Below are 14,535 nucleotides of genomic sequence, written 5' to 3'. Positions count from 1 at the left end.
GGGATGGTGGCCTCACACCAACAGCTGGCATGTTCCCAGGGAAAGGAAGGAAGCAGTTCCACTGGGGCGTCCAACAAGGCTAACAGAATAGGAAGGACCAGAGTTCACTTCGTTCTATAGGCTGAGAACCCAAGGACTCCCACAATCATAGTTATGACTGTTATTGAAAGTGGCCAGTTAAGCATGAGCTATACAGCTCATAGATAAAAATAACCTACCAATTCGTTCAGGTTATCTTATATAGTAAAGCCAATAAATTGTATGCTTGCAATTCAAGCATAAAATTTGTGTCCCCAAATCTTGATATTACTGCACTGTAATACATGTTTGTCATCTTCCTTATATATATGATTGGAGGGTGTGGCCTGTAGAAGGGGACAGTTTATGAAGTAAAGAGCAAAAGCCTTTTTACCTGGCACCTTTGCTCTGAGAGCTCAGATTCTACCAATAGAGGGATTTCCTGTAGGGACCCAAACCAAATCAGATGTTTAATGAGAATAAAGGACTTCTTTAGAGCTGTTGGAATCAGAAGAGTCTGGGACTTAGGAACCCCAACACTTAAAAACAAAGTGGAAAATGAACAGCCCATGAAGGAGCAAAGATGGACTGATTAGAAAGGTCGAGAAGCCCAGGAGAGTGGGCACTCACAGAAGATCAGGGAGAAGCAAGTTTCAAGAGGGAGGAGACATCTCCAGGGCCAAAAGCTGCAGTGGGGCACTGGGAGCTAGGGATGAACCTGTGTTCATTGGATTTGATAAATAGGTGGACACTCATTTGTCATAATAGGAGCAGTTTCAGTAGGAAGACAGGGTTGGGAGCATTGAGGAGTGAGCCGCAGCTGGACAGCAATAGATTGGGGGGTGAATAGTTGATGAAGAAATGGAAATGATTAATTTACTTTGTTATGTCAAGAAGGTAGCTGGAGAAGCAAGGGAGAGCAAATTGGAGTCTATCGAGGATTTTTAGGGTGTGAGACACTTGAATATATTCATTGACTGAGGCTGTCAAAATATAGAAAGACTCAGAATATAGAGGAGAGGCTATAATATATAGAGGACAGGGAAGAAGCAGAAAGGTGTGGAATTAAGTGTAGAAATAAAGAGGATGATCTTCAAAAGTAGAAAGAAGGCACAGTACTTGTTACAAAGAAGACAGTAGATAAATTTTTAGGTAGGGGGATGAGAAACTGAAAGAGATTATAGGAGATGTTTACCATGTGTGTAGCTGCCAAGTGTCTTTTGATCATGTTATGAATTTTCCACATGTGAATCCTTCCTCCTCAAGGTAGAAACCAGACCTCATGCTCCTGGCATCCCTTGCTGCAATGCAAAGGTACGGGCATGTGGTCTAGCTTCCATCAGTTAGATGTTTCTGCAGAGATACTGACTTGGAAGGAGCAACGTGAGGAGGTAGGTACGTGCAGACTCCATATTTTGACATGTGAGGTGAAACGTTTATCTCCTCAAACGCAATAGGAACAGAACTTCTGACATCCAGCTCTGAGTATCATCAGCGTCTGGTGCAAGCTAAAGTTTGGATTCTGACAGTGGTGTTGGTTACAACAGCCCCCATGGCATGTTTGGGGCCCGGTAGCTTCTAAGCTGGATCTCTGATCCTTCTGGGAATTCTCTGAACTACAAAGTAACTTTTAACAAATGTGGCATTCAACCAGTAGATTGGATTCTGTTCTTTGTAACAAAGAACCTTGACTAACACACCCCGTGGTCTAAAAGCTTAATTTTCTCAAGAGAGGAGGCAAGGTCATTTGCTGAAATTGAGAGGCGAGGGCTTGATGGGTGTGATAATGTTTCAGAGTAGTTGATGAAAACACCTGGAGAAGAAGCCGGTCCAAGAGCAGCAGAGGCATGGATGGGAAGCCCGAGGTTCCAGCTGGTTAGGGCAAGGACTCCTAATAGCTCTGGTCTTCATTCTGGTGTAATTTTCTTTCTTTAGCAGAATCGGGGGAGAGTAAAGGAATTGAAAGTGGTGATCAGAAATCAACCAGGGAAGGTAAGCCTGGGGAGAAAAGAAGGAAAGGGCAGAAAGTGATTGATAAATCAAGAAAACTGGGGCAATTAAGGGAATTAAATTCCTTTGATCTCAAAGAGCAGTATAGAGTGAGTTCATGAGAACGCTGGGGGAATTAGTAAGGTTGTAGCCAGAAGTTGCCATGTTCAAATATTAGATTTTTAGAGACAGAGAAGAGCCAGGTCATGGACAGATCCAGTGTAGAGGATATTTCTGGAATTAAAGAGACCTAGGATTGTGTGAGCTAGGCTGTAGGATGGATCATCTACCTATATAGATGGTAAAATTTCCTAGGATGATGGCAGGATTTGGAGTGGAGTGAAAAACTTTGCATCTGGTCTCAAGGTCTATGGGTGAAGTGTAGTGCTTAGGAGCTGGGTAGAAGACATTGGTGAAAGGCTGGTGTAGCCAGCCTAATGTATTAGTCTAAAACTGTGGAATGAGCTTTAAACTAAGAAATGAAATAAACTAGAAACAGTAGTGGTGAATGAAAATATTCAGAAAGGAGACACAGTTAGAACGAATTGTGGATTACAAAATTGCGAAAACTTGGCATAAGTGGAGCCATTTTAAAATAGAGCCAGAGCAGCCATTCCAGAGATACAGCTTGCATATCTTGTTCCTTGAACCTTTGGAATGTTTGAACTGGGCAAAACAACCTTTGGACTGGATCAAAGCAACAAAGTAACACTGTCCTATGAACAACTGTTTATAAAACAAACAAGAAAGAAATTCTGACCAGAGAGACTGTCACACCAGAGAAGACCCAAGTCAAAGGGGCTTCTCCCTCATCAGTGCTTGTCACACTCACAAGAAAAAAATCAGGTGAGAGAAAAAATATAGTGTTCAAGCAAACTAAGAAATTTATTAAAGAAATACACTTGGTATAAAGCCCAAGTGGGCAACTCAGCTAGTCTGAGTGCTCCACCTGTCGGAGTTTTCCGGGTTATATATCCTTAGCTGCAGTTTCAAGGCTCCCTTTCCCTGATGTTGGCATTAACAGACTTGGTTTCAAGCCCCATCCCCCATTTTTGCAACATTGTGGTTTTTCTTGTAATTGTTGGGACATCTGGTTGTCTTGTTCTGGCCAGTCTCACAACTACTGACTTTCTTATTTAGTGGGTGAAATAAACCCTTCTTATCTCCCTCCCCCTTCTCCTGTCCCGGCAGCTGTCTCTCCTGCCTAACAGGGACTGATTGTGGACACTATCTCTGAAGACAGAGTCAGTAATCAGCCATATATAGCTAAAGAATAATTCAACTGGTTAGCGCCAATAGAGATTTCTTTTTCCTAATGCAGGTAATCACTTCCTTTTCTTTTCTCATAAAACTCCTTTCATTTACCCCATAATCAGGACACAATTTGGGTTTCTGCTTGACTCTGTGTCCCAGAATTGCAATTTTGCGATTGCAAATAAATACTTGTTGCCTGCCACGTTGGCATTTTTCATTGTTGTTTTTACAATTAATTGGTTTTAGAGAGAGGAGAGAGACAGAGAAGGGGGAGGAGCAGGAAGCATCAACTGTCATATGTGCCTTGACCAGTGACCTCAGAGTTCCAGGTTGATGCTGCCTCCGCTGCACCACCACAGGTCAGGCTTACATTGGCTTTTCATTTTTAGGTTAACAAAGCCCAGTGTAGCAATAAACAAGAATATGGAACAGGAAAGGGTGAAGGTGGTGATTAGGTTCTGGTTCTCCTTCATTTGGTAAATGATATTATCAGAAAAGATGAGACATATGGTGAGCAGTAACTGATTTCAAATTTCAAATATCCTAATTTTGTCCAAGCATTTCTAGGACCAACACTAAGTAAGCCATACCTGAGACCACGTAACACTCCTTCAGACATTGGAAGATATTCCTGCATACCCTCAAGCCTTCTCTGTTACCTCCAGTTCCTTTAACTATCCTCAACTTACTCATTCTTCTTTAAAAAAAAACTGCACTTGGTTGCAACCAACGTCATCTTAAAATGTTGTACTCAAAATCAAACAAAATCTTGCCTGAGGGAGAATAAGGTGGAACTATGCCAGCTTTTCTGCCTACAGACTAAAACGGCGTCATGGAGCCAAAGATTCTGACTTTATTTTTTGTGATGTCCCCCTTCTTTTCTTCATTCCCTCCAAAATGGACTTGTGTCTGAACAATAATTTGCTCATTGATGACAAGTGAAAACAACATGAATGATAGTGGTGATGATAATGATGATGATCAAAGCAATCCATGGGTGACAGGTATCTCGCAGAATCTGCATTAGCAGTCATGAGGTAGATCATGAATATTCAGGTTTTGTTGTTTATTTAACCTGAACCTTATATGTAAAATAAGAAATATGTGACTCGCTTGGGGACCTGTTACTCCTAATGCCCAAGTTACTTCCTGGTTTAAATCAGGTCAGGCAAGGGGAGAACACCTATGGCTTCCTTGAGATGCCTAACTTATCTCCACACGATAGCTCACTTACTGGGAAATTCTGTTCCTACAGAAGGAACAACAGAAAGAAGGACTCAGCATCCTGCTCCTGTTTGGCACTCTTCTGTTTGTTATATTTTATCCTTAGATTTAATAAAAAATAAAATCTGTTAAAAATATACTTTGAATTCACTTATAGTTACAAATGGAGATTTGTTTGATGTAGAATGATCACCTCTTTTCTAAAAAACCAAGTTATCACTTATCAGACCTTAGTCTCATAAAAGACTAGCTAAAACAAGGTAAATCAAAGTTAATAATAAACAAGAGCAAACAGTTTTGGGAATGAAAGGTTCAGGGCTGCAAGATCTGGTTTGGGGTCAATAGTAGTGTTTCTACTAATTAATGTCAAACATAGTGAAAAGAATCAATGAGAAATTGTAAAGTATGGGGGATCATTCATAACATTGAAAAGTAAAGGAAGTATTAAATAAGCCAATTATAAATGTTAAATATCATATAATTTGTTAGCTGAGAAGCCCTCAAATTTATAGTTTAAAACATATCCACAGAGGATGGAGAGAGAGAGAGGTATTTGTACAAAGATCATTATATTGAGATATGAATCCCAGTCTTTAATGCTCTCTAAGTTAGCATGGGTAAGTCACTGTCTCTCTGGGAAGGAAAGAAGGAGCAAGGGAGGGAAGGGGAGAGGGAGGGAAAGAGGGAGCGAGGGAGGAAGGGAGGGAGGGAGAGAGAGAGGAAGGAAGGAAGGAAAGAAGGAAGGAAGGAAGGAAGGAAGGAAGGAAGGAAGGAAGGAAGGGAGGGAGGGAGGGAGGGAGGGAGGGAGGGAGGAAGGAAGGGAGGAAGGAAGGAAGGGAGGAAGGAAGGGAGGAAGGAAGGAAGGGAAAGATGCTTGTTGGAAGTACCACAGTGGTTTATTCTAATTTACAGCATGTCCAGATACCCCAGATCAGACATCTACAGTAACAAGCCATCCTAGGACACAGGAGAAGAAGTTCCTATATAGCTCTGAGCTTCCCTGGGTACACTGTTCATATCCTAGAGTGTTCTGTATTAGACTGTGTGGTAGATAGTTACATTAATGGTTCCCAGTGAGTCACACCTCCTCATATCCATGCCACTGTCTGGCCTCTTCTACTTTGACCCTGGACTTAGCCATGTGGCTTGTCTCGGCCAACAGAACAGCAGCACATGTGTGGCAACACACTGGGACTTGTCCTCTTGGAGTGCTGCTACTGCCATGTGAAGAAACTGATCTAGACAACTTGACAGTGAAAGGCCACATGCAGGGAGAGGCCCAGCTGTTCCAGCCTGTCCCAGGTCTCAGTGACCCACAGGAGTGAGTCCAGGCAAGACCAGCAGAATAACCATCCAGCTGACCCACAAACCCATGAGAAATATTTACATGTTATTGTTTAATGTCTCTAAGTGTTGGGGTGTTTAATATGCAACAAAAGATAACTGATACAAGCTGGAAAGATCAGAAAAAAGAACTTAAAATTTCTAATTAAGAAAATGTTCCTGAAATCCCAGAGCCTTAAAATCCTATTATGTGTCCAGCCTCACTGACAACCTCCACTGTCTCTGTGACCGCCTCATGAATATCCACCATTTCCTTACCAATAAGCTATAGTGCTGCGAACCAGTGCGACTCGTAATTGTCCAGGTCCTGAGGGAGAGCGGTGGGAAATTAAGAAATAAGTACGGAAAGAAAAAGGATGGGATCGGGAGGCCTCCTGTAGGCTGATGGCAAACAGGAAAAGAAGGGCCAACCAACTCCCACCCCCACCCCCTGGCCAGCTTTATTATAGAGTGCAGAGAACAAACCCATTTGTAAAATAAGGAAGTCTCTGATACAAAGTCACATCTCTAAGGTATAAATGGGAATCCTCATAAGAGTGCACCACCCCCACCATGCAACAGTCAAGGGTGTGGGGAAGATCTCAGCCTTACTCAGTTGTAGGCTATAAGGATTTTTTTCAGTTTACAGCCTGTCTCCCACACTATAGGAAGAAGGAGGGAATGTGAGATAAATTGTATAAATATTATAATCACTGGAGTTTGCTATTAATTGGATGCCAGTTCCTACAAGTTTTACAATAAAAAAATATATAACTCTTACAAAATACTAGGAGTAGTTTAAGAAAACAGAATACCATTCCAGCTCTAATATCTGTTAAGCTGGATCAAGAGGAACATTTAACAAACAGATATTCTCACGACCACAGTAAGAGCACCATCAAGGGCAGCGGACTTGATCTGTGTATCGGATATCCGTCTTTGTGCAGGCAGGCCTTCACTAGGCACGAGGGGGGCGTAAAATAAATAAAATGAACAAGCTGATCTGAAGAAATCTGTAATCTAGTTGGCGAGCCAGGAACGAAGAAACTGTTAAATAATAACTCAAGGTGGTATACATTACTAAAATTGCGAGACCAATTGTGTAAATAATAATCCTCCTGGGCCAGAGTTCTAGAAATGCTATGTATTTCCTAACAATAGTTACCCAATGTGTGTTCTTCACATTCCAGGAATGAAAGATTTATATCATTGCATATAATGAATGGTAATTTGAAAAATAATAAAACTTCAAGGGAAAATTAAAATAGGGGCATATGATTCTGTAGCAACATAATAATATAATCCCCCTGAGACTCTCCCCTCCTTTCACACTGAATAACATCTCGTTTCAGAACATTCAAGCTACATGGGTCATTCCTGAGGTTAAGGTAATACCACAAGCCTGACCAGGCAGTGGCGCAGTGGATAGAGTGTCGGACTGGGATGCGGAGGACTGAGGTTCGAGACCCCGAGGTCGCCATCTTGAGCGCAGGCTCATCTGGTTTGAGCAAAGCTCACCAGCTTGGACCCAAGGTTGCTGGTTCAAGTAAGGGGTTACTCAGTCAGCTGAAGGCCCGCGGTCAAGGCACAGATGAGAAAGCAATCAATGAACTAAGGCAGGGATCGGGAAACTTTTTGGCTGAGAGAGCCATAAACGTCACATATTTTAAAATGTAATTCCGTGAGAGCCATACAAAGACCCATGTACGTTACGCATTATCCAATAAAAATTTGGTGTTGTCCCGGAGGACAGCTGTGATTGGCTCCAGCCACCTGCAACCATGAACATGAGCGGTAGGAAATGAATGGATTGTAATACATGAGAATCTTTTATATATATATATATATGTGTGTGTGTGTGTGTGTGTATATATGTATATATATATATTTTACAGAGACACAGAGAGAGAGAGAGTCAGAGAGAGGGATAGATAGGGAAAGACAGACAGGAATGGAGAGATGAGAAGCATCAATCATTAGTTTTTCATTGCGCGTTGCGACACCTTAGTTGTTCATTGATTGCTTTCTCATATGTGCCTTGACCGCAGGCCTTCAGCAGACCGAGTAACCTCTAGCTCGAGCCAGTGACCTTGGGCTCAAGCTAGTGAGCCTTGCTCAAACCAGATGAGCCCGTGCTCAAGCTGGCGACCTCGGGGTCTCGAACCTGGGTTCTTCTGCATCCCAGTCTGACGCTCTATCCACTGCACCACCACCTGGTCAGGCGAGAATGTTTTATATTTTTAACATTATTATTTATTTATTTATTTATTTTTATTAAAGATTTGTCTGCAAGCCAGATGCAGCCATCAAAAGAGCCACATCTGGCTCATGAGCCATAGGTCCCCAACCCCTGAACTAAGGTGTCACAATGAAAAACTAATGATTGATGCTTCTCATCTCTCTCCATTCCTGTCTGTCCCTATCTATCCCTCTCTCTGACTCTCTCTCTGACTCTCTGTCTCTGAAAAAAAATTTTTTAAGATAATACCACAAAACATATTGATAATTTCTTCAGTTACAAAGCTACTTAATGTTAATGTCCAAAAATGTGCTTCCCCACACTATTCAGGGAGGCATCAAATCTCTCTGCGGAAGCCCGAATTTAGATTAATTCACTTACTCACCAAACATGTATGAAGTTCCTACTCTGTATCATGCACTGGGCTAGACTCTGGAGATACAAACATCATGAGACAAACTTCCAGGCCTCCTCTGCAAGCTGGAAAAATAACAGTGCCAGAAGCTATAGGGTGTAGGGGTAGAGCCCTGAACCGGACGTTAGAACTTCCAAGTCCCAGCTAGTCCGACCACTACCCAAGCTACTGTGTAAGCTTGGTAAATCATCGAGTTGGCCCATAATTAAGTGCCCTTGAAACAGGATAGTAAGAAGCTAGGAAAATTCCTTAGCAAGTAGAATGAGGCATCTGAGAAAGATATCTCAGTATACTGGCTGAGAAATTTACAGCGAGATACCAAATATCACCTCCCTAGAGCTAACATCTAGATCTCCTTTGGATTTTAGCTCCAGGCCCAGGTGAGGGTCACTAGGACCTGCTACAATGACTAATGTCCACCTGACCTGGGGCTAACCAATCAGTGGAGGCCACAGCCCTGGGGTGGGGGCACAACTGGAAAAGCTGATGAATATTCTACTGAAATCTCCCCGTAAATTCCCAGTCCTTAACAACCCTCAAAACAAAGGACCCGGCGCATACTCTCTCAGGAGCCTGTGCCCTTCCCCAGTCCCCTCTTCTTCCCCCACAGCCATGCATCTCCTAAACCCCAAGGGTCCCCAGGACCCTGCAACCAGGGGAGCCTTGGCAGCTTGCCGCAGGCTAACCCCCTGAACCTGCCCCCAGGCCCTGTTCTCTCTGCTCATTTCTTTCCCAGAGGTTTCTAGTGACCCAGAGCAGCCCACCAGCCTAGGCTCTCCTGTTGCTTCTCTGTCCTCGGCCCTTCCTTGTTTCACTGTCCCCAGCTTTAATAAACTTACTCTCAAAATCACCTGGACTTGTGTTATGAAATATTTCCAGCACGAAGTCAAGAACCCACACACTCCTGGCTGGCCCGAGGCAGACCCAAAGAGCCAAGTCCCCTGTCAGCTAAGATCAAAAGGCCTATGTCACCAAACATGTTTGAGAACTGAATGAAAAAACAGCTTAAAGGTGCTCTGAAATGTTCATCTGTCCAGCCTTATGGTGTTGTTGGCACTCACAGCACATTCAAGAGACTAGAAACCATTTCTGTCTGACCATTAAGTGTCATCTCTTTAGTGACATCTGCTGCTTTCATGGAGTCTAAGTAGGAAATAGTATGTTTTTAAAGATTTTATTTATTGATTTTAGAAGATTTGAGTCTGTTGTTCCTGGGCATCTAATTAGACCTTTTATTCAGCCAGTTTGGGAGGGCTGTTCACCATGTAGCAAAACTAACAATCAAACCCATGCTTTTAAGCCAGTATTGACCAGAGAAATTCATTCTCTGCCATTTCAAAATCATTTCTTGATGCCAGCCAAATTCTTCCTTCCTCTCTGTGTGAACCACTCCCCTATCAGAAAGGAGTGTGTGGATTTGAGGCTTCAAAGGAAAGTAAGGCTCAGTAAGAAAGCAACTGGGTTATGTATTCGTTTTAAACATCACCTCCATTCTCATTATCCTTCTGGCGTTGAGTCCTCTGTTCCTTCCAATTTCCCCCTTTCTTCTTCTACTTCCTCCTTCGGTCAGAATTGGACCTAAGGAAAGACTTGGAACTGATTGATTGTTCTATCAATACCTGCTTATTATACTTAAGAGGATCACAGCCTCAGCTATTTCCCCAGAGGGTGCCTGAATGCTTAACGTGGTCCCTGCAGGCCTTCTACTGGGAGCCCAGCACTGTGAATAGGCTGGAGTGGAGTCCCGTACATTCCTCAGCTGGCCTTGAATTAGCACAGCCCTGAAGGCAGCTTCCGTCTGCCTCTTCATCAAGAGGCTGAGGGGCTTTGTATTAGGAGAGAAACACAAGTTCCTCTTCTCCTGAATTCAGTAAGGTACACGAGCTAGCTCATTCACTGTGGTATAGTGACTGCAGAGGTCATGTGTAACAACCTCGGTTTAATTCTGGGTCTGTCACTAACTAGGTCTGTGAGGGTTAATCTTACTTTTCCCCCATTTCTTTTTCAGCTGCACACGAAGGCCAAATTTCTTCTAGACCTCAATATTGTATGACTTATTGTATTTTTAATGAGGACTTGTAAAAATGTAGCATTCATTCCCAATGAGGGGCAAATGTGGTTATATAATTCTATATGGATACAGACTTCTTTCTCCAAAGAGAGTCTACCATCTTTCATATTTCTCTATTTGTATAGTATAATCTGCCATTTATTGCCCATAACTTTCACTATATTTTCTGTACAAGTTTCTCTGTCATTAAAATACTAAAATACCAACAAACCAACTCTCTGTCTCAAACTTAAACAATGACATGCACTACTGAAGCCATAAGCTGGCTCTTTTTGTTTTTGTTTGTTTGTTTTTATATTTTTCTGAAGTTGGAAACGGGGGAGGTAGTCAGACAGACTCCCGCATGCACCCGACTGGGATCCACTCAGCATGCCCACCAAAGGGCGATGCTCTGCCCATCTGGGGCGTTGCTCTGTTGCAACCAGAGCCATTCTAGCGCCTGAGGCAGAGGCCATGGAGCCATCCTCAGCGCCTGGGCCAACTTTGCTCAAATGGAGCCTCGGCTGCAGGAGGGGAAGAGAGAGACAGAAAGGAAGGAGAGGGGGAGGGGTGGAGAAGCAGATGGGCACCTCTCCTGTGTGCCCTGGCCGGGAATCGAACCCAGGACTCCTGCACGCCAGGATGACGCTCTACCACTGAGCCAACCGGCCAGGGCCCATGTTGGCTTTCTAAAACATACACTTAAAGGATTGCTTCTCAGCCTTTTGGCTAAGACCAAGTATAAACAGGCACTTAGAGGAAGAAGCAAAGTGTCTTACTTTCCCCCAGGGTAGAACGAACTTCAACTTCCAGCTAGAGAACAGTCTTCAGGCAGACAGAGTATTTCTGAGGGAAATGGTTCAGGGGGAGGACAGGAGTTCCAGGAAGGAAAACTAGAGCCACTCCAGGAAATACAAGGAAGAGACTGAGAACACCTGGATTCCTGGAGTGTGGGTGGGGAGTCTTTGGGCCAGAGAGAGAAGTGCTCTTCTCAACTAAAAGGCCCAAGGGAACACTGGGTTTCACCACCTGGTAACAGTAAAAGGAATGAAGTGACCAAGTCTTAGATACTTGGCAGCCACGGTCAGCCAGGCACATTGTCAGTACCTGCGTTACATTTCCTCCCACCATAGTGAACGACAGGCTGGGTTTGGTGGACCATCCGGCCCCAGACAAGGTCAGCCCCAGACAAAGTCATGGCACTTACTTCAAGACCAGACCAAGAAGATGAACATCCAGTTTCACGCTTATTTTAGTAAAGTCTAGGGCTTGCCATTACTACACCTTGAAACTCTTCCATAACCAGTGAACTCTTTCCACATATTTTAGTGGTTCTCAAGGTTGGCCACACATTAGAACCTCACAGGATGTTTTGAAAAGAAATGCTGATGTCGGTGCTCCATCCTATCCCAATCAAATAAGAACCCCTTTAACAGGGGAGACAAAGGGACAAACACAAAATCTCCCTAGGTTATTTTACTATGTGCTTGAGAACTCCTTCTGTGCTCACTGCCAGTAAACTCTTAGAAAACTAAAATGAATGTATGGCCAGCAGCCACAGCCACCATTACAGCTGCCTGGCCCATGCAGGTTCGCATTAGATTCCGACAGACGGTAATGAAACAATGGAGCCAAGAACTGGTGGGCCATTAGCTTTAATCCTAGCTCACATCCGGCAGGCAAGAAATACACACAGTGGGAAAACACTTCCCTTTCCATTCAGGGCTCCCAAAGCCACTGACTTATCCGAGTTTCCTAGAATCAAAGGTTTCTACCTCACCAGCCTTATTCACCTCTGTTCCTCATCTCCTTCTCTCTGCACAAACTCTGCACAAACTCCCTTCTCCTTCAGCGCTCCACCTTTTTGGCTGCTTCTCCTCTCCTCCACGTGGCCTTTTTCTGCTCTCCTCCAGCATGGGCTCCTCCTAGAACATAATCACTCTTCCCGGGAACAAGTGATCTCATTTAAAACCTTTTGGCACGAAAGCCCTCCCTCAACACACATTAATATAATCACGCCCATCCCAAGCAAGAAGGGCAACTAATATTATCACCTGGGTGATGGGCTTCCACGTGGGCAGCGCCATCTTTAACAAAGTGAGCATTATATATTTTATCTGCCCAGCAATGAATCGGTGTACTTTTGGCAAAGATTACATATCAGAGAGAAGTTAGGAAATCAAAACCTGATTCTGAACCTGTTACAGGGAAGAGACGAGGCCTTGGTTTGTTGGCAGCAGGGTCCTACGCAAAGCGGCCCGGGAAGGTCCGAGGAACGCAGAACACCGGCAAGAGCTGGCTCTGCTCCTCGTTCAGCCTTCAAGGTCAAAGGCCTTGCTTACCGCAGGCTCTTCACAGACGCCCCGTATCACCTGGAGTGGAAGTTATCCAATTCCATCCGCAGCCTTAGGCCAGCGGTGTCTCCAGGCCTCAGGCTGCTGACCACATGGAAGCATAAACAATGAGGACCTTCTTCTCAGGCACAATTCCATAATGGTAAGTCAGGGAAAAACATCAACCAGGAGAGTAATCTAATCAAATCAAAGATGAATAGAAAGGCCAACAATGTATCCTGATATTTATGAGGATGAAAAAAATAAAAGTCCACAAAGAGTCATAGAGCATTGAAATTAGTTCAAAATCAAATCTAACTGCTGGCAGAAAGCTGAAAATACAGAGGACCTTCAATAAATTGCTTTTCTATGATTGATGACTTGCCTAGGATGTATTCTGAAATTTGATCAATTTTTAATAAAGTTGAAATATTTAGTCTTTTTCTTCCACATCACTTCACACTTATCTACTACGGGACAAACGTGTAACTTCTTTAAAAATTAAAAAAAAAGTCTTTGGGGTTTCTGATGCTGATGATAAAATATGATAGGAAAAATATTATCCTATTTTCTTCCCTACAGAAGGAAATCTGAAGGTAACTTTCCCTTTCTGTAGAACCTACCGTAAGTACAACTTGACCTTGTAAAGTGGAAGGCGGCTTCCCGGGCTTTCTGGAAGCAGCAGAGCTGCCGTGCCATGCAGCCCCCACACTGCTTGGGTGACTCTGCTGGGCACCCCTCCAGGTGGCCAGTGCCATGACAGTGGCTGTACACGACAGCCTTGAGTAGCAGGGTTCGTGAGCAACCTTCCAAGAGGAATGCCAGAGAGCACGTCAATTAAACTCTGGTTGCCCATTACTGGAAATAAATGACTGATTTTAAAAATGAGTATATTTAGCTCTCCCCTTAGAACTCTGCACTGGGGCACCCCGGAGCTTGTGTATGGGAGGCACCCATCATGCAGGTCTCTAACTTGCCGGTGGGCAGCAGTAGATGCTCCACTTGGTGGCCCAGACCCCACATGTGAGCTGGAGTGTGGCCAGCACATGAAGGGCGCAGTGCTCCCCACAGTGCACCCTGGGTCATGGAGAATGGAAATGCTTCCCGCTGAGAATCCTGGCCCAAAGGGAGGGCGAGAGTGATCGAGGACCCCATAAATAACTAACAAAACTGCTAGATTATTTTTAATCAATATAAGCCATTCTATCTACTTTTTAAATAAAGGGGAAAAAAAGTATTTTGGTTCCAGATTATGCCAAGTGAAAGAGGAAATACGAGGAGATGGGAGAGAGGGAACAAAAAAGGAGAGATGATAGAGGAGAGGGGAGACGGTGAAGAGGATGGAGAAAGAACTACAGACATAACAGGAGGAAGAAAAGAGAGATACAGTATTTACAAATACAGGAACGAGGCACGTGGCAGGAGACAAGGAGAGAAAAGGAAAGAGATACTGGGCTCCAAGCTGAATGAATGATTATACTGTGTGTGTATAGCCTGCACTCATTTGGGCTCTTAATATTCACTCAACTAACGTGCACTGCATACCTGTTTATTGTGTGCCTGAGTGTTCAATAGGATTTTCTCTTGCTCAGGGTAGTTCCTGCTATCATGACAGTCACAATTTCAAAGAGGTACAAAACATACACACAGTTGCCGCACAAGGCAGAGCAACAGCGAAGATGGCAGCAGG

This window comes from Saccopteryx bilineata, chromosome 6 (assembly GCF_036850765.1).
Source record: "Saccopteryx bilineata isolate mSacBil1 chromosome 6, mSacBil1_pri_phased_curated, whole genome shotgun sequence".
NCBI classification, from domain to species: domain Eukaryota; kingdom Metazoa; phylum Chordata; class Mammalia; order Chiroptera; family Emballonuridae; genus Saccopteryx; species Saccopteryx bilineata.
The sequence above is the reverse complement of the archived record's forward strand: the minus strand, read 5'-3'. Positions refer to the sequence as shown.